This window comes from Oncorhynchus kisutch, linkage group LG6 (assembly GCF_002021735.2).
Source record: "Oncorhynchus kisutch isolate 150728-3 linkage group LG6, Okis_V2, whole genome shotgun sequence".
Classification (NCBI taxonomy): Eukaryota; Metazoa; Chordata; class Actinopteri; order Salmoniformes; family Salmonidae; genus Oncorhynchus; species Oncorhynchus kisutch.
Genome location: NC_034179.2, coordinates 80040247 through 80058105, shown reverse-complemented (window position 1 = coordinate 80058105; position 17859 = coordinate 80040247). Strand labels below are relative to the sequence as shown.

The 17859-nt window shown below is 42.9% G+C and overlaps 1 protein-coding gene across 1 annotated transcript in view; it reads left to right on the top strand.

Moving 5' to 3' along the window:
- Positions 1-17859, top strand: part of LOC109897631 (RNA binding protein fox-1 homolog 3) — a 409231-nt gene that overhangs the window by 42518 nt on the left and 348854 nt on the right. Inside the window, exon 2 of the mRNA XM_031827801.1 lies at positions 822-951. The gene's annotated coding sequence lies outside the window, so the exon portion shown is untranslated. The remainder of the gene's footprint in view (positions 1-821; positions 952-17859) is intronic.

The following is a 17859-nucleotide window of genomic DNA, read 5'->3' as shown; positions in this document are numbered from 1 at the left end:
GACACTGTCTCTCTTTGTCTAAGCCCATTATCTTGTGCCCCGCAGTTTGCTTCATTCATTCCAAAATGCCACTCTTCGCATATGAGAGCATATCAGTCTCCATGGAAACTCATTTTACCAATACTTTGTCGGCACCAAATGACCCTGTTCTCATACTTACCATCACAGCTCTTTTCATGGAGGTGGCCTGTTTTCATTTGGAGATGAAACATTTTAAGGCAAATGTAGCCCCCCCCCCCCCCGCTGGCTTGCTAGCTGTGATACTGAATTCAGAGGTGGAGCATGTAGAAAGGCCAATGTGATGTATTCATAGCCATTTCCAGAGGTTTTCAGAAAGAATGCTCACTGAACTGTTTCTATTGAGGACATGTTGTTGGTCACATACCTTCCATTCAATCTGTCAGATGGCTTGATTTACAAATAATCGTCTGTTAAAGTGTTATTTGTTTGGACATGTGGAATCTCACTGTACTCTAATCACATATCTAACTTTAATATCATAGCCATAACCACCTCAGCAAGTTACCTCACTGATTTGTTTAACTGCTGAAAATGCTTAACATACTCAGTGCACATTGCCAAATTTCCAATGTTTTTCATAAGTGAGTTTTTGACATTTTAATGACTGACAACCACAGATGGCAGTAGCACAGTGCACGGACATAATATGTACATCTGTATGCTCTATTTTTACGCTACTATCCTTAGCTATTTCTGTAGTTATGTATTGACCAGGATCAGTTTCAGGAAGTATTGGCTGTGGATCAATGAGGCCACAGGATTCTCTTTGGAATATTTACACTTGTGTCTTTCTCTGCAAGGCCCACAGATAATTGGTTGAAGGGAGAGTCCAGGAAGGTCAGCCAAGAAAGCAGCCGTAGGTGCCAGCGTGAAATCTACAGCAACTACAATTACTTCAACAGTGAGCGGCTGGAACAAGGTGAATGACAGGTAGGAAATAATTCATATGAATTACCTGCTGTATTATGAATAACCACCTGCTGAGAGGACATCACACGGTCAGTTATAAGCCAAATTGGTTTTCAATAGTCCTTTTTTTTGTCATTTGTTGGCAATTACCCTAGTTCTCGTGATAATATAGTCACAAATGAACCTCCGAGAACATTTCTTCCTTATGGCTTTTTGGGAGGGACAAGGTTGAAGTTGGCATGCAAGTGATCACACAATTATAGTTTGGTTACTCCTCTGTCCTCTGCTATTTGAACTTATTCTATTGAAGCTGATGCTTACCTTTTTCCAAGCCAGCTCTCTCATGTTAATAATTCATTATAAATGAACCACAAAAACATACAGGATATAGCTTACGTTTTACACTTGACTAAGACACACACTACTACTGTGTAAGTTATTCTATAAGAAATCCTCCCATCCCAGAGATCACTTATCACATTCTGTTTTTTGGGGCGGTAAATATCTGACCTTGCAGTGCAGAGACATAAAGTCTGTCACTCAAACAATTATGACTTCTTTGTTTCCCTCTGGATATCATTCTTGAGAGGAGACTCAAGCAGTCTGAGTACTTAAACCTGGTGATTCAGTGCTCCTAGTGGAAGGGTTGTCTCTCCCCATCTCCAAATCCTAGACTGGTTGCCTCAGGATACAGAGGATGGGAAGAAAAAGCCTAATTGGTGCTGAATGAAGTGTGGACCATTAATGGATGGCAATAATAGTTGAGATTTTACGACTCCCTCCACATTAGGCCTTTAAGAGAGTTTCACCTGTAGAAAAGGACACCTCGTCCTTTCTGCTATCTCTTCCTGTCAAGGTGTTACAGTGTATGATAAAGGACAAGAGGGAGGAAACCACTGATAAGGCCATGACAAACAGCAACACCTGATGTAAAGCTGTGGTGTATGTATTACCCAGATAGTTGGAAGCTGAACAGTATCATTCATGAAGGACAACCTATTCCAAGCCGTTTATAATTCCTTTGTGGTTGCTATGACTGCCCGTGGTGAACAGCAGGGGGTGGAACATGGAAATGCTAGCTGGTGTAATGTAGTCACATATGTGGTCTCACGTCCCCTTGCACGGTGTTGACCACAACATTCAGTGCTTTCAGACCTTTTCTACTGGAAAATGATGAAGGCTCCACACTGTTTGCATTTCACTTGATGAGGAAATGTCAGAGCATTTCAAAGATGGCTTCTGTTTACCCATGTCTAATAACCCTCAGCATAGGAAAGCCTTTGAAACACTTACCATGTCCATGAAACATTGCATGATCTAGAAGAGAAAAGGAGGATTTAAGAAAATAGAATACTTTGATGAATGTGTTCTGTGTTATAAAACAATTTGGGAAACATCTTTGGTGCAACACTAGATGACATAAAAGGGTCTCAGAGCTACAGTAAAAAGTATATAGTAGCTAGAAACTAAATGGTGAAAACACTTTTAAGTAGGGAAACAACGCAACACATGGACCTAAGGAATTGTTCATTCAACAAAGGTAAAAACCGTCATTACAATACAATATTATTTCAAAGTCTAGGGTTAAATGATTTAATTGCAATTTCTCGCTTGATAAATACTCTTCTAAGTCCAGATGTGACCAATTTGCGACAGACAGGGCACATTTGCTTGGGAGTGTAATATTTAACTAGAAGTCCTTTTAAATCAGAGGATCCAAGTATTTTCACCTCATTTGATCAATGTATTTCATTTGAATCCTATCATTTCTCATGCACCACCATTCACAGTGAAATTTTCACTCTATGGTAATTTTTCTGTGTGAACTAGAGATCAGAGATGGTTGATTGTGGAGGGCCCTTGTCCAGACATATTTCACAGTGTCCTCTGAAGGAGTAACTCCAGCACCCTGTATGGTGACTTCTCATTATACTTCAACTTCATGTTATTAACTTCCTGTTAACAACGCAGGATGGATAGCAGCAGTGGCAGCCCGAGGGCCCTGGCTAATGTCTCCTGTAGTATGTCTAGTGCCACAAGCCTATATATCTCACTTCTCAATTAGAAATGTCTGGAAAGGGAAATTAACATAGGCTGCATCATAAAAGGCCTGACAACAGAGCTGATACAATTACAATAGAGTGATTAAAAAATATGAAAAAGGTGATGTATTACATTGATCATAAATGCATTCACAATTAATTTAATTGAAGAGTACGCTATAATGTTGTAGTTAAAATATGTCCTATTAGTGTTTGGCTCATGCATGCATAAGAATTAATTATTGAATAATTGTTAGTGTATTTCAACAGTGGCAAGGCTGTGAAGGATGATGTATCTTCTTCAGTGGCTGTCCAGAGATAGGGCTTAATTACAGTGGATTGCCTTATCTCCTCGCTTTAATCCGCTTTTTGGAGTCTCCCCCGCCCGCTCACACCATCTAGTCGATATCATCAGACTGCTGGCACAGCCACAGAGAGAAAGTGATCCCCATTTCTCTGTCACATTAAGGGTCATTCATGGAGTCTCCGCCTCAGCCCTGACTTAGAGCACGATGTGGAATAGCTAAGAAGAATGGTCTGTATAGAATATGATCCTCATATATCAGGTCAGAGCTCCCTGGCACATACACACTAGTATACTCTTTGTCAACGGATTAGACTTCAACAACAACTATAACGCTATCAGAAAATTGTCTCAGTTCTTTGCCAAAAGCAATTTTTATGGACATAACCTCCACTAGCTGTGATGTTTTAAAGGTGTGTTCTTATTCGGATGCTTTCCAGCAGTGCTTTACTTCCATATTGCCAAAAATGGTTTGTCAGTTGGATTAGGACTATGATTAAAGAGGCAATGTTGTTGAAATTGCTCCGTTTCCTTCATTTACATGTAATTCAATCAGTCCATTGAGACAGCGTGGGGTGAAACGGCTAAATTCTGTACACCGAATACAACATGCCAACTGCTGATCTTGTAGTGATGGTAATAGCACTGTCAAGTTTGACAATTCCGAGAAAGCAATACTGTTATTCCCCATATTCATTTTTCAAAATCTAATTGTACTTTCATTTCTTCACCAACACAGAGCTGTCAAGCTGAACATGTAATTCAATGAGCGTCAGCCGTTGGCTTGATCATTTCTTCATTTTATTTTTAATGGTGCATATACCATTCAAAATGACTTTTTGAATTTGAGGATACGTTTGAGGATACGTAAATCATTTGGTGCTTCTATTGGACTTGACTGTGGTGTGCAGTAATCTGAGGCTGTGTCCAGGCTATATTTATGTATGCCAGTGTTGTGTAGTCTCCCTAAAGGCTTGGGGGAGAGGGGAACATTTGATCGGAGAGTGATGTGTACTGAGACTATGGCCCTCTTTATTCATAGTTGCGGCCGAAATGGGCTGTCAAAATGGAGGAAATTGAAACCAGTCAATATTGCACATCTCAGGCTGCTGAGGCATTGTGAGAACACCCTATCTTAAATTGCCAACAGCAGTCAAAGCCAGAGCAGATATCAACACAAGGGCACACACATGCATTCACACACACACACACACACACACACACACACACACACACACACACACACACACACACACACACACACACACACACACACACACACACACACACACACACACACACACACACACACACACACACAAAGCCCTCCCCCAATGCCAAATGCCTCATATCTGTTGGAACCTCCACAGAGAATGGCATCTGAAAAACATGCTTAAGCCAAGGTCGTTCCTTCCTATGTTAGAAAGAAACAGCAAACTAATGCCTGCATCTGTCTGGCAGTCATCAAGTCCCTTGGACCAATCACTCTGTGAGAGCTGAGATCATTTTAATGAGAGGAGGTGAGTAGTGGTTTCTCCTCTCAGCTTTCAGCCCTCAGTGGAGCACTATGAAAAGAGCTTTCCAGGCAAACAGTTTGCTGTTCTCAGGATTTGGAGAGACCTTTTTAATCCCCACCACCTTGTTAAATAGAGGGATTTGAAGTCTGTTTCTTAATCAAGTCTCAGTACAAATAGGATCATCTCCCGTCTTTCTCAGCCTTTCCCTGTGCGGAATGGGAATTATAGGTGTTCTAGTGGTACTCGTGTTGGTTGTTTTATCTGAGACATTTGAACAACACTTCAGCTGTTTCCAAGCAGGCTGCGGTACACTACAGTAATTTTCATCAGCTCGCTTGTTCAGGTAATGTTCCTCCAGGAACACTGATCTCAGGGCTTATCTTGTTAAGAGCCCCCCTGCCATCTTAAAGAAATGACTGGCTGGCGGAGACTGGGCCCAGCTTTTAGGAACCTTATTGGGGATGGGAGAATGACACTAATTAGACTCATTGACGTGTTTAAAAATCAAGCTCGGTACATTCGCTTGTTTGAATTTGCTTGTTTGAATCAAAAGCTGGATTGGTGCTCAATTGCAGAGTATAAAGTATAATCTTCTAGTTTGAAATGACATAGAGAATCAACAAAAATGTGTCATAATATTAGGTATATCGAAAACACTTTGGATGGAATTTTATCATGACACAATGCATTTCAAAGCACACAATAGGGAGCAGCTTCTGAGATGGGTAGGCACAATGTGGTGTACACATGCAATACAGTGTAGACATGAGACAAAACAGTAGAGTGAAGAGGAAGCACTCCCCAATCCACATCAATGGGGCCGCAGTGGAGCGGGTCAAGAGCTTCAAAGGTTCCTTAGCATGCACATCACTGATGACCTGAAATGGTGCCACGCAGTTGAAGAAGTTCTGCATGGCCCCTAAGACCCTCACAAACTTCTATAGATGCACCATTGAGAGCATTCTGTCAGGCTGCATCACCGCCTGGTACGGCAACTGTAACGCCCTCAACCGCTTTACCAAGGGCACGCTGCCTGCCCTCCAGGACCTTTATAGCACTCAGTGTCAAAGGAAGGTCAAGAAGATCAGCAAGGACCTCAGCCACCCGAGACACGGTCTGTTTACTATGCTACCATCTAGCAGACAGAGACGGTACAGGTGCATCAGAGCTGGGACCAAGACGCTGAGAAACACTGACGTCTTTCTATCACAAGGCCATCAGACTGTTGAACAGCCATCACTAGCCAGCTACCTACCCGGTACTCAGCCCTGATCCTTGAGACTAATGCCCCATGTATGTACAGTCCATTCAGAAAGTATTCAGACCCCTTGACTTTTTCCATATTTTGTTACGTTACAGCCTTATTCTAAAATGGATAAAATAGTTTTTTCCTCATCAATCTACCACCTAATGACAAAGCAAAACCAGGTTTTGCAAATGTTTGCAAAAAAACTGAAATATCACATTTACATAAGTATTCAGACCCTTTACTTAGTACATTGTTGAAGCACCTTTGGCAGCAATTACAGCCTCGAGTCTACTTGGGTATATTGCTACAAGCTTTGCACACCTGTATTTGGGGAGTTTCTCCCATTCTTCTCTGCAGATCCTCTCAAGCTCTGTCAGGTTGGATGGGGAGCGTCGCTGCACAGCAATTTTCAGGTCTCTCCAGAGATATTAGATCGGGTTCAAGTCTGGGCCACTCAAGAACATTCAGAGACTTGTCCCAAAGCCACTTCTGCATTGTCTTGTCTGTGTGCTTAGGGTCATTGTCCTGTTGGAGGGTACATTTTTGCCCTAGTCTGAGGTCCTGAGCGCTCTGGAGCAGGTTTTCATCAAGGATCTCACTGTACTTTGCTCCGTGCACCTTTCCCTTGATCCTGTCTAGTCTCCCAGTCCCTGCCGCTGAAAAACATCCCCACATTCACAGTAGGGTTGGTGCCAGGTTTCCTCCAGAAGTGACGCTTGGCATTCAGGCCAAAGAGTTCAATCTTGAGAATCTTGTTTCTCATGGTCTCAGAGTCCTTTAGGTGCCTTTTGGTAAACTCCAAGCGGGCTGTCATGCGCCTTTTATTGAGGAGTGGCTTCCGTCTGGCCACTCTACCATAGAGGCCTGATTGATATAGTGCTGCAGAGATGGCTGTCCTTCTGGAAGGTTCTCCTATCTCTTTAGAGGAACTCTGAAGCTCTGTCCCGATTGGTCAGATTGGCCGGGCTGCCAGCTTTAGCAAGAGTCTTGGTGGTTTCAATCTTTTTATATTTAAGAATGATGGAGCGAAACTTCAGTATAGGGACAAAGTGGAGTCGCAATTCAACGACTCAGACACGAGACATATGTGGCAGGGTCTACAGGCAATCACAGACTACAAAAAGAAAACCAGTCACGTCACAAACACTGACGTCTTGCTTCCAGACAAACAAAACACCTTCTTTGCCCGCTTTGAGGATAATACAGTGCCACCGACGCGGCCCGCTACCAAGGACTGCACCCCCATCTCCTTCTCCAGATTTAAAACGTGTTAACCCTCGCAAGGCTGACGGCCCAGACGGCATCCCTAGCCGCATCCTCAGAGCATGTGCAGACCAGCTGGCTGGTGTGTTTACTGTTTACGGACATATTCTCTCCCTATCCCAGTCTGCTGTCCCCACATGCTTCAAGATGGCCACTATTGTTCCTGTACCCAAGAAGGCAAAGGTAACTGAACTGAATGACTATCGCCCTGTAGCACTCACTTCTATCATCATGAAGTGCTTTGAGAGACTAGTCAAGGATCATATCACCTCCACCTTACCTGTCACCCTAGACCCACTCCAATTTGCCTACTGTCCCAATAGGTCCACAGACGATGCAATCGCCTACACACTGCACACTGTCCTATCCCATCTGGACAAGAGGAATACCTTTGTAAGAATGTTGTTCATTGACTATAGCTCAGCATTCAACACCATAGTACCCTCAAAGCTCATCATTAAGCTTGAGGCCCTGGGTCTTAAACCCACCCTGTGCGTTTGGGTCCTGAACTCCCTGACGGGCCGCCCCAGGTGGTGAAGGTAGGAAACAACATCTCCACTTCGCTGATCCTCAACACTGGGGCCCGACAAGGGTGCATGCTCAGCCCCATCCCGTACTCCCTGTTCATCCATGACTGCGTGGCCATGCACACCTCCAATTTGATCATCAAGTTTGCAGACGACACAACAGTAGTAGGCTTGATCACCAACAATGACAAGACAGCCTATATGGAGGAGGTGAGGGCACTCAGAGTGTGGTGTCAACCTCTCACTTAACGTCAAAAAAACAAAGGAGATGATCGTGGACTTCAGGAAACAGCAGAGGGAGCACCTCCTTATCCACATCGATGGGACAGCAGTGGAGAAGGTGGAAAGTTTCAAGTTCCTCGGTGTACACATCATGGACAAACTGAAATTGTCCACCCACACAGACAGTGTGGTGAAGAAGGCGCAACAGCACCTCTTCAACCTCGGGAGGCTGAAGAAATTTGGCTTGTCATCTATAACCCTCACAAACTTTTACTTGAGAGCATCCTGTCAGGCTGTATTACTGCCTGGTACAGCAACTGCACCGCCCACAACCGCAGGGCTCTCCAGAGGGTGATCACCTGGGGAAAACTAGCTGACCTCCAGGACACCTACAGCACCCGATGTCACAGGAAGGCCAAAAAGATGATCAAGGACAACAACCACCCGAGCCGCTGCCTGTTCACCGCGCTACCCCGCTACCCGCTAGGTAGGCACAAGCATTTCGCTACACTCGCAATAACATCTGCTAACCATATGTATGTGACCAATAACATTTGATTTGATTTGGAGGCCACTGTATTCTTGGGGACCTTCAATGCTGCATACATCTGTGCCTCGACACAATCCTGTCTCTGAGCTTTACGGACAATTCCTTCGACCTCATGGCTTGGTTTTTGCTCTGACATGCACTGTCAACTGTGGGACCTTATATAGACAGATGTGGGCCTTGCCAAGTCATGTCCAATCAATTGAATTTACCACAGATGGACTCCAATCAAGTTATAGAAACACCTCAAGGATGATCAAAATGGAAACAGGATGCACCTGAACTCAATTCCGAGTCTCATAGCAAAGGGTATAAGTGAATACTTGTGTAAATAAGGTATTTCTGTTATTTGCTAAAATGTATAAAAAACTGTTTTTGCTTTGGTATTGTGTGTAGATTGAAGAGGTATTTTAAAAATGTAATACATTTTAGAAAAAGTCTGTAACATAACAAAATATGGAAAAGGGGAAGGGGTCTGAATACTTTCCGAATGCGTTCTTTCAATCACCCCTGAGTGAATGTGCTTTTCAGATCAGTGTAGATCAGCAGAGCCATGTGTTTGCACGTGTTGATATTCTTTGCTAGTTAGCGAGTTATTAGCCCAGTTATAGATACGTATAGGTCAGCAATGGGAAGTTACTGCTTTCTACAAGAGCACAAAACGTGTAGGCTACTGTAATGAAGTGCTATTTCCTATGCAAATGACCAGCTTACTGCTATTGCATTGCTATAACTGAGACAACACATAGCAACGTATTTTCACAGTAAAACATGGTAGGGCTCATACAGGATATCTCTCACACACATACTCACTGCAAGGACACACAGACTTGCCAAGACAGGAACGCACACACATACACGCACACACATACACACACGCAGCCCCTCCCCTTCTGGATGGGCTCCAAAGACAAAGAACCAATGGGATACTGACACCAGGCTGGAGGAGACTGTCTATCATCTACAAGCAACCTACCAGAAGCCAGGACTACCAGAATCTACCTACGTCATTTCAATGTATAAAATGAACTGTACGTTATGTGTCCGGTCTCTTTTTTCCAATAGTTCACTAAGAACTTGACGAAACGGGGCCGTGCAGCACGTTTTGCCAGATATCATTACTCTTGAATAAACGGCCTTTACTATACCGTATCCGCCTTGTCCAGAGTCTCGACTTGGTCTCGTTTCTCATATATCTATTCATCAACACTACATTTCTTTGAAATCAGTCAGATAAAAAGCTTATGTATTGATTAAAGGTGCAGAGTTGTATTTTGAGACAGTCTTGAATATGTAAATAATCCAATAGGCAGAGGGGTAGCCTACATTGTCTATTTCTCTGTATGGTAATAATAATACATTTCATTTTTAAAGTGGTTTCTTGCATCATACGACACAATACAATGCAATTTACAGTCACCAATTTGGCCCATGGTGTTACAGAGCAAGTAAAACATAATTTATTCATGTCAAGCCCTTCATAATGTAAAAGCGTTTTTAAAAGTCTCATGCAATGTAGGTCTGCATTGAACACCATATATAGGCTGCTTTAGGCTGTATCACAGAAATGTGAAAATGTTATGGGATTTGCTCCATAGTTTTTTTTGGTAGGTCTACAGTATGCTCAAATAGCCACAATAGCCTATTGGTAAGGGTACATCCTCAGTGTTCACTGTAAACAAGTGCCAGAAGCTGCACAAAATTCTCACAACGTTCAAGTTTCCTCTCATAAGACCTCAAATTTACTGCTTGCCCAACAAAGGAAACATTGCAAACCACGTATTTATGTTGTGGATTCTGACACATGCTCACTGATATATCTACTCTGGATTGTCATTTCTTGTTTGTTTGTGTATTTGTATTGTATTTGCTAGATGTTCTACTGCGCTGTTGGAGCTAGAAACAAAGCATTTTGCTGCACCTGCTATAACACCTGCAAATCTGTGTACCCGACCAATAAACTTTGATTTGATTTTAATTTGTTTATGCTAGGTGGACATGCTATCTGGCTGGCTGGCGGGCACAGGCAGGGTCCCTTCTGCTTAAGATGCAGTGGAGCCTCTATGGGTTAGGAGGGCCAGCTCTATCAATCTGCTCCCCTACGGCCCCCACGTTCCCCAGCGCGGTTAATCACCGCTACTAATTAGAACTAATTACTCATGGCTGCCCTGGAGAGCCCCCCTTGCGAGCTCACGCTGATCTCAAGGTCCTCTATTGGCACCCCGCTGCTTGGTATTCCTCAGGTAAGGAAGGAGACGGAGGTGGAGCCGCAGGGTCGCTCCCTGATCCTCACTTTTTTGTGTGAAAATACAACACATCCCCAGTGATTATAGTGATAGCTGAGGTATTGTAGAAGGCTAGGCCCTTGCAGGCAGCCTGTTTCACTGATATGCAGGGCAGCACTACTTCAATGGGCCATTAAGATGGGGGGCTTGTTTCTGCTGGTCTGGCGTAGGGATCTTGTCTGCATGCACACAGGCCCCTGCAAGCTTAATGATCCAACACCTTTTTACTACCTCTGTCATTAATTGTGCCCATGGCCATGACTCTCTGCGTTGTGTCGCGTTTGGGTGATTTTTCTCCCAGTAATTTTGCTTTAATAGATTCAATTTGCTTTCATTTGCTTTATATTGATTTATTTGTCCTGTTTTGTCTCGTCAACCATAGAAACGTATAATTTCTCACAAAAGTTTTAGAGAGGAGAGCGAAAAAAACCAAATCTAATTTCCTAAGAGATATTGAGCGAGATGTAACAAAGAAATGACAAATGATGTTGATATGGTCGGCAAGTGAAGCTTGACTAGAGCCACATGAACTCACTTCATAAATCATCTCTTGTTTCATACATACCAAGCAAGATAATCGCATTAAAATATGAAGTTTCATATCAGGTGCAAACAATGAAGCTTAAGGATGAGTGCAGAGGTCGTTCACTCCAGTAGAAAGCCATAATCGGATCTATCATTTCTTAACCATTAAATAGGTCATGTACTGTCGGCATACATCTAGTCAGTGCCATCCGATAGCTCTGGACACTGAACTTGCTGATGTCAGCCTCAAATCATCACAGAAATATAATTTGTATGGTAGCTAAGTGGATTAGTGCCACTATTAAAGGTCCTCTATAGACAAAGGGCCGATGGATATCTCTAGAATAGATAGCTTTGCCCACCCCAGGTTATGTTAGACACAACACCTGCTTTTTGTCTGATTGCTACGCTGAGAGAGGGTGAAGCCCTTACCTTTCATTGACCTCATAATGTAAAGTGGCAAAGGGAAGCACACACACACAAACACACACACACACATCCTTTTTAAGGCCACTGAAAGTCTACACCAGACCAGAGGACAGTTGTTTTGTGGGCTTGAGGCTTAGAGCTGAGAAACAGCAGATTGGCCAGATGATACAACATTCCCAGCTTGTTACTTCTGGTATAAGGCCTTTGTAATGTAAAGTGTGACCAAAGAGGCTTATTGTGGGCTTGATATGAAATGTTGTTTTCCATGTTAACTTTATCTTCAAAAGCTTAAACAGTTTTTTAAGACATGGATTTGCAAATTTGTTATACAACATTAAGCATGGCATACCTTATGTTTTTTTAATTGAATATCTCTTCAGAGAGAAATGCACTCAATACAAGTGATCTTTATCACTAAACCAGCGAGACCTATTCAAGATACATTGAAGAAGCGTTGCTTATTTTTCTCGCCACAGCACCAGTCTACATCCTATTATGTTCTATTCAGTGCTGTACGCAACGTTGCACTTCCTGGTATAGGAACAAGATGAGGTTAGGGGTGATCTTTTTCTCCCAGAGGCTGCCAATTGGTAGACGCATTTCGAAATGCAGTTCCATATGAAGAAACAGCCATGTCCTATAGAATATCATTCCTTTGTCAGTGGTCTTTAATGGGGATATTTGGCATTCATGCATTCAGCTTTGTTTTTCTTGCAGTCTCTCATGACTTCAGGTGGATGAAGGTCAGGCTTTGAAGCTGGAACCTTTCATATGTCTTCCCACAGCTCTCAGAATTAATGTTGTGTTTTTGTTTTCAGAGACACATACAGTGATAAAGATTTAATGGACATTTAATTATTTTTCACACGTAAAATGACAGAAAACCTTTGAGGTGAATTTTTTTTTTTATGTAGCAAGCACAAAAGAATTGGGACGACGGAAAGTTCAGTTTCAAAAGATAGTCTCTGTTCATTTGGAACGGCTATTGTCAAATAACAGCTTTTCCAAGCCCCTCTAAATCATGCCAAACGGGTGCTTTGTTTATGAGAGAATTCAGTAGGATTTGTCTGTGTGGTTATGTTTGTATTGTGTGATATTTTTCTCCCTCTAAGCCTGACATACTTTTATGTAATGGAGAAACAGTGGGTGACCAAACAATGCTCCTTCTGTGAATAATGTTTTTGTCTGTCATTATAACTTCTTTGATGCAACTGTGGGGCTTTGATGCAAATGAATGTGGATGTCACAAAACCCTTAACAGGCACCTCACCCCAATGTGAGGCTAAGGGGAGAGAGACCCTATTGCTGGATCATGTATCTGTATAAATTGAAGATGAAAAGTTTAATTTGTCACAAAGTTGGGAGAAACATCAAACAAACTGTTATCTGTTGCATTGTATCCAACTGTTAATTGGTCTTTTGTTCGCCTCCCCGCGCTGTCCTTCTTTTTTTAATTCACAAGAAATATAGCTCTGAACCTCAAATGAACCCCTCAAAAATACAAAGCCGGAGCCCAATTCTATTCATTAGAGAAGCTAGCAGTAGCTGTTGGCTGTCACTGCCACCAAGGGGCCTGTCCATGGCTGCATCTGACATCTGTTGGCATAATGTTGCATAGAGCCTGATAGGCAACAGGAGCTGATTTATAATGTTCTCTATTTAAGTGGATGTCTTAAGGTAATTATAAGCTGGTGGGGAGCTCCTACTAATTGCACCTTCCCTGATCTGTAATGAAGGCCAAGCAGCGTGAATGAACACATTCCAGGCACCACCATTAGTTGAGGAGCGAAGGCAGCTGAGCTTGACCAGTTAGTGTTGGTTTTGCTCTGGGCTGGAGATGGTCACCTGCTGTTATTCCATGTCCTCGGACAATTTCTTTTGGATAATTAACTGAGATGCCACATATGGTGCGTTTGTGGGAAATGTGATCGCTAGTGGACGCTGAGGAGTAGAGAAAGCAAAATGAAGGCTCCTGGTTGTGACCAAAGCTCTGGCCACCTAGCACTCTGCAAATTATGTGACATAACCATTCCTTTCGACATGCACTAAATAAACCCAAATACTGTGTCCACATGAAATAGGGAGGCCTAATTGATATGGGAGGAAATTAATTATTAGGAAGATTAGATGGTGAGGTAAATTAAGTACATTAATGAGGAATGAATATTAGCAATTTTTATATCAGCGGATTAAGATATTGTCAAAAGAGAGGCATCCTAAGGACACAATGAAAGTAAATAGGGAATGAGTTGTAGATACGTTATCATATGGCTGGGGAACAGTAGGGGAGGAGGTAAGATGAACGAGGATCTCCGACAATGAAATATGAACACTGGAACAAACAGATCATGTTTCAAATGAAATGGTCGCAAGAGCATCAATTCACAAAAACAAATATTTAAGATGATATTGATTGAGTATGGGTCAAGGGCAATAAAAATTGCTTCTGTGGATACCGTAGATCTTTGGGATGATTATAAAAAGAAATGTAACAATAAGCTGACTTCAAAAGTAAATCAACTATTTTAGTACCTGCATGTGGTCGAATAACACAAGGACAAAAAGACATCAGGATAAAGACAAAGACAGTGTAAAGCAGACTTCATGAGAATGATGTAAATGGAAGATAACTAGCAAGAAATAATGTATGGGTCAAGACCATGGGAAGGGAGATGGATTTGGAATAGACACAACACTGAGCCCTGGGGAACCTCATTGTTGTGAACACTGGGCTGGACTTTTCTCAGTTGACCTTATGAAAAGTATCAACAAGGTTAGAGAATAATTTGAGAAACAAGAGGTGCCAAAGATTGTCAGATCAGCAACAGTAAAATGTGTCTAAAGATTAACGGTATCAAATACAGCCTAGAGATCAAGGGGAATTAAGACAGAGAGGAGCTGCATAAGCACTCAGTTACAGAGGAGCTGTTTCCGTTGAGTGAGCTGCACAAAAGCAAGATTAGAGGGGATCAAGTGGAGAACGCTGAGAAAGGAATTCAGTGGAATTGACAGCACATTCAAGGGTTTCTGAGAAGAAGGGAAGACAAGAGACAGGGTGATAATTTTTTAGATTTGAAGGGTCAAGATGAAGCTTCCTGATAACCAGATTTAAATGAAATTGAAAATACAGGGGGAACACAGACATGGGAAAAATAAATACTGTTTTATGTGCGTTCAATAATAGCTTGGTGTCAGCCAACAAGCGAAGATCTGCTTCAAATGTAAATGATATCTTATCCTTCAAATTCTCCAGTATAAATCTCATATCGTTTTTTGAGAAATGTCTTTTTAAAGTATATTTATAATTAGATTGTGCTGGCAATTAAAACATCATTAATAATTATTACATAGCTTATGTGTGAGAACAATACACAATAGGCCTTTTCTTAGCTCCGGGCTATCCAGGCTAGACTGGCCCTGGGCTAGCTTAGCCTGTGGTCACACCAGTATTTGTTAACCCTGGGCTAAGCTTTAGCCCTGGGCTAAGGATTCATAGTTATTCCAAAGCCCTGGGCTAATGGACAAACACAATATACGACCAATAAACAATAAACGACCATCTCTGACGTGTGACCCATGTTATAAATAATAAGATATTTATCATCACATCCTGTTGCTTCTAGCCTAGCATTTGATTTCCAACAGTGATTGTTTGTTTGTATAAACCTTGCTGTCTGCCTGTCTGACATCGGAAATGATGTTTCACTTTTGAAATTCGACCTCGCCCCTGTAAGGGGATGCTGTGCACAAATGAGACATCAACTTTCCGTAGCGGAGCGTGGTTAAAATCACTGGGGAAGACAAGCCAGGAAAAACATGGCCATATTACAACCTATGTGTTAGTTCATATTCCTTGCCACCATGATATATAGGACAAAGGCCCACACAATAAGAAGACAATAAGAAGACACAATGGCAGAATAAATTCAACCACACTTTTGTTTCATCACAAAACTGGAGAGCAACATCTGTCCTGTGAAGTCCACAAAGCATATAGCATGTAACAAACAGTTACATGACCTACAGCATGGTCAAGGAAGTTAATGTTTCCGACACCTTCAGACTACTAAACAACTATTCATTCTGAACCATGGAAAATACACACTCAAATACACACTCAACGTCAACAAAACTAAGGAGATGATTGTGGACTTCAGGAAACAGCAGAGGGAACACCCCCCTATCCACATCGATGGAACAGTAGTGGAGAGGGTAGTAAGTTTTAAGTTCCTCGGCGTACACATCACAGACAAACTGAATTGGTCCACCCACACAGACAGCATCGTGAAGAAGGCGTAGCAGCGCCTCTTCAACCTCAGGAGGCTGAAGAAATTCGGCTTGTCACCAAAAGCACTCACAAACTTCTACAGATGCACAATCGAGGGCATCCTGTCGGGCTGTATCACCGCCTGGTACGGCAACTGCTCCGCCCACAACCGTAAGGCTCTCCAGAGGGTAGTGAGGTCTGCACAACGCATCACCGGGGGCAAACTACCTGCCCTCCAGGACACCTACACCACACGATGTCAAAGGAAGGCCATAAAGATCATCAAGGACAACAACCACCCGAGCCACTGCCTGTTCACCCCGCTATCATCCAGAAGGCGAGGTCAGTACAGGTGCATCAAAGCTGGGACCGAGAGACTGAAAAACAGCTTCTATCTCAAGGCCATCAGACTGTTAAACAGCCACCACTAACATTGAGTGGCTGCTGCCAACACACTGACTCAACTCCAGCCCGTCAGGAAGTCCAGTACTGAGTTGCACAGGGCGGGGTCGAGACCCAGGGTCTCGAGCTTGATGACGAGTTTGGAGGGTACTATGGTGTTAAATGCTGAGCTGTAGTCGATGAACAACATTCTCACATAGGTATTCCTCTTGTCCAGATGGGTTAGGGCAGTGTGCAGTGTGGTTGTGATTGATTCGTCTGTGGACCTATTGGGGCGGTAAGCAAATTGGAGTGGAGGTGTCAGGTAGGGTGGAGGTGATATGGTCCTTGACTAGTCTCTCAAAGCACTTCATGATGACGGAAGTGAGTGCTACGGGGCGGTAGTCGTTTAGCTCAGTTACCTTCGCTTTCTTGGGAACAGGGACAATGGCGGTCCTCTTGAAGCATGTGGGAACAGTATACTGGGATAAGGATTGATTGAATATGTCCGTAAACACACCAGCCAGCTGGTCTGCGAATGCTCTGAGGACGCGGCTGGGGATGCCGTCTGGGCCTGCAGCCTTGCGAGGGTTAACACGTTTAAATGTTTTACTCACGTCGGCTGCAGTGAAGGAGAGCCCACAGGTTTTGATAGCGGGCCGTGTGAGTGGCACTGTATTGTCCTCAAAGCGAGCAAAGAAGTTGTTTAGTCTGTCTGGGAGCAAGACATTGTGGTCCGCGACAGGGCTGGTTGCCAAATAATCCGTGTCCAAACCTCTACATTTTATTTAGACACAATTTCTCGAAACCATTAGCAATACACTTTGAAATGTAATTTCTCCCCCAGTATTTAACAGAATAAATATTGATTGCATTCCATGAGTGATCACTCTGTAACCCATCATCCATCCTTAATAATGTCACTCACAGGCACATTCTTTCAGCTTGGTTTCCATTAATAACCAGTTTACGTGACATTGTCAACATTCTTCCCCCAAACAACAGGGTCTGTCAGGCATGCCTGGTTCGCAATCAGGTCATTTCATGTATTTCTATAATTGATAGTCCTTAACATGTTGATGCATGGTTATCCTGTAGTGTGTATGGCCTTTTATCTCCTTGAGTGAAAGAAACTCCCAACGCAGCTTCCTGAGATCATCTATTTATCGTGTGGCATTTAGCAGGGGCCTGATGACAGCAGCTCTCCACTTTAATTAAAGGTTCAACCTCCTCCCTGGATGACACATTGACTGGTTTGAGCCTTGGAAAAGTGAAGGTACATGTCTAGTCCATCAGACTCCTTAGGCCATGGCTCGCCAACCTTCAAGGTAAAGAGCAGTGGAGATGGCTGTAACGGCACTCTTCGTTTGT